The sequence below is a fragment of the Condylostylus longicornis genome, unplaced genomic scaffold, assembly GCF_029603195.1.
Source record: "Condylostylus longicornis isolate FDR11 unplaced genomic scaffold, ASM2960319v2 ptg000507l, whole genome shotgun sequence".
Classification (NCBI taxonomy): Eukaryota; Metazoa; Arthropoda; class Insecta; order Diptera; family Dolichopodidae; genus Condylostylus; species Condylostylus longicornis.
The window spans coordinates 48,207-51,675 of NW_026578465.1; the positions used below are offsets into that span (position 1 = coordinate 48,207).

At 36.8% G+C, this 3,469-nt stretch overlaps 1 non-coding gene across 1 annotated transcript; it reads right to left on the reverse strand.

The window, feature by feature from the left end:
- Positions 1-63: 63 nt before the first annotated feature.
- LOC129617356 (large subunit ribosomal RNA) lies at positions 64-3,469 on the reverse strand (the record flags this gene model as incomplete). The annotated part of the gene is made up of 1 exon (XR_008697710.1): positions 64-3,469. It is a non-coding gene; the product is annotated as a large subunit ribosomal RNA (ribosomal RNA).

Below are 3,469 nucleotides of genomic sequence, written 5' to 3' on the forward strand. Positions count from 1 at the left end.
CTACTCTACATGAGATAATAATATGTGGAATAATAAGAAGAATCGAAAAATAAAATAAATTTTTCGAATCTTCAAGCAAAGGATAAGCTTCAGTGGATCGCAGTATGGCAGCTGCTCAACCACTTACAACACCTTGCCCGTTACCAAAGTCGTTTACAATTGATTCTAGGCACTGTCATCGTATTTAATAATGTTTAAATGCAAAACTAGTTATCCGTCAAGAAGATACCATGTATACATACTCTGTAACTATATTTTACATAACATTAGCATCACATAATCCATTATCGTTATTATCATAAAGATAATAACTTTAAATGGTTTATTGCTATACAATACAGTCGCCCCATTATTATTATTGTAGTCCAGCACGGATACGACCTTAGAGGCGTTCAGGCATAATCCAACGGACGTAGCGTCATACCACTGTTCGCTCGAACAAGTATTGTGCCATTGGTCCGTACCTGCGGTTCCTCTCGTACTACGCAGAATGCTGTCACAATAATATATTGTCATCAGTAGGGTAAAACTAACCTGTCCTCACGACGGTCTAAACCCAGCTCACGTTCCCTTGAATGGGTGAACAATCCAACGCTTGGTGAATTTTGCTTCACAATGATAGGAAGAGCCGACATCGAAGGATCAAAGAGCAACGTCGCTATGAACGCTTGGCTGCCACAAGCCAGTTATCCCTGTGGTAACTTTTCTGACACCTCTTGTTAAAAACTCCTTAAACCAAAAGGATCGATAGGCCGAGCTTTTGCTGTCTCTATGTGTACTGAACATCGAGATCAAGTCAGCATTTGCCCTTTTGCTCTACGTGTGGTTTCTGTCCGCACTGAGCTGGCCTTGGGACACCTTCGTTATTATTTGAAAGATGTACCGCCCCAGTCAAACTCCCCACCTGGAAATGTCCTTGAATTGGATCATACCTGAGTGAAAGAGTCATACCATATTATATTACTTTGATTATAAGTATAAGAAAATAATTAAAAATAATTATTTTTTATACCAAAATCATTTTATATAAATATGTTTGGTGTATATAACAAACTCATTGTACTTTTATCAAGAAAACTTGCATCAAAACAAAATACCATAAAATATATAATGGATATATATCCGTGTAATGGCTAAGTAAATGATACACGTTCCATTTTATCAAGTAAGTAAGGAAACAATAAGAGTAGTGGTATTTCATTATTGATATAATACCGAAATATTATATCTCCCACTTATGCTACACCTCTTATGTCTCCTTACACTACCAGACTAGAGTCAAGCTCAACAGGGTCTTCTTTCCCCGCTAATTATTCAAGCCCGTTCCCTTGGCTGTGGTTTCGCTAGATAGTAGATAGGGACAGTAGGAATCTCGTTAATCCATTCATGCGCGTCACTAATTAGATGACGAGGCATTTGGCTACCTTAAGAGAGTCATAGTTACTCCCGCCGTTAACCAGCGCTTAAATGAATTTCTTCACTTTGACATTCATAGCACTGGGCAGAAATCACATTGTGTCAACACCCGTTAGGGCCATCACAATGCTTTGTTTTAATTAGACAGTCGGATTCCCCAAGTCCGTGCCAGTTCTGAATTGATTGTTAATTGATAACCGTTATAAAATATATGATAATATAATTAAAAAATTATATTACCAGTATATTATTAGCAAGAATGTTCCACAACTGGTTATGTAGCTTCTATCCGGGGAACAAAAATATTATAAAATAAATTTTATATAAATTCTATTTACCCAGAACGAGTACATGCACCACTTTATTGTTTCCCATTCAAGCCCGATTATCTCAATCTTCAGAGCCAATCCTTATCCCGAAGTTACGGATCTAATTTGCCGACTTCCCTTACCTACATTATTCTATCGACTAGAGACTCTTCACCTTGGAGACCAGCTGCGGATATTGGTACGGCCTGTTGAGAAGTTTGCGTGGCCCAATCATAGATTTTCAAGGTCCGAGGAGAAATATCGACACAGCAGTAAATGCCATGCTCTTCTAGTTCATCTACCATATCTCTCTTCGAAAGATTTCCATGGTAGTACAACTATAAAACAGAAAAGAAAACTCTTCCGATACCTCTCGACGGCTTCTCTATGATTGTTTCTGTTACCAGGATGATCATAATGACCATATTTATTACAAACGTAATACTCAACAGGTTACGGAATTGAACCGTATTCCCTTTCGCTTATTTAATTTAAGGTATTTTATATTATCAATGGGGATAAAACCTTAAATTTTGTTCGGCTTTCGCCTTAAGCTTAGGACCGACTAACTCGTGATCAACCACTGTTCACACGAAACCCTTCTCCACTTCAGTCCTCCAAGGTCTCATTCGATTATTTGCTACTACCACCAAGATCTGTACCAATGGCAGCTCCACACATCCTTACGGAAGATGCTTCTACGCTACCATTGTACCCACCTACTTGTTAATGTTTCTAAATTTATATACATTAATAATGTAATATAAATCATTTACATTAACAGTGACGTATAGGTATACAACTTAAGCGCCATCCATTTTAAGGGCTAGTTGCTTCGGCAGGTGAGTTGTTACACACTCCTTAGCGGATTACGACTTCCATGTCCACCGTCCTGCTGTTTTAAGCAAGCAAACGCCTTTCATGGTATCTGCATGAGTTGTTAATTTAGGCACCGTAACGTCACGTTTGGTTCATCCCACAGCGCCAGTTCTGCTTACCAAAAGTGGCCCACTGGGCACAATATATCATAACCTAAAACTTCATTCAAGAAAGTTTAGGTTCTTACCCATTTAAAGTTTGAGAATAGGTTAAGGTCGTTTCGGCCCTAAGGCCTCTAATCATTCGCTTTACCAGATAAGATTATTTTATATAATATTTTTATGCACAGCTATCCTGAGGGAAACTTCGGTGGGAACCAGCTACTAGATAGTTCGATAGGTCTTTCGCCCCTATACCCAATTCTGACAATCGATTTGCACGTCAGAACTGTTTCGGTCTTCCATCAGGGTTTCCCCTGACTTCTACCTGATCAGGTATAGTTCACCATCTTTCGGGTCACAGCATATATGCTCAAGGTACGTTCTAGTTAGAGGTATAAAAAATAATTTAAAAATTATTTATATACATAACTATATAGAACGCCCCAGGATTGATATTATATATATAAAATTATATATATAATTTAATCCCATATTAACAGTTAAGTTAATTACGCCTTTAGATTTTATTTAAAATAAATTCTAATGACTTGCACACATGTTAGACTCCTTGGTCCGTGTTTCAAGACGGGTCCCGAAGGTATCCTAAATCTATAGCATTGCTAATCATATTAATGCATATAATAATTATATTAATATATAAATTAATATAATATTATAAAATTATAATAATATATAATTACGCATTATATTGATTTTTTATCTGTCAATTATTTATCCGATAATATTTAAATTATATTATATAGA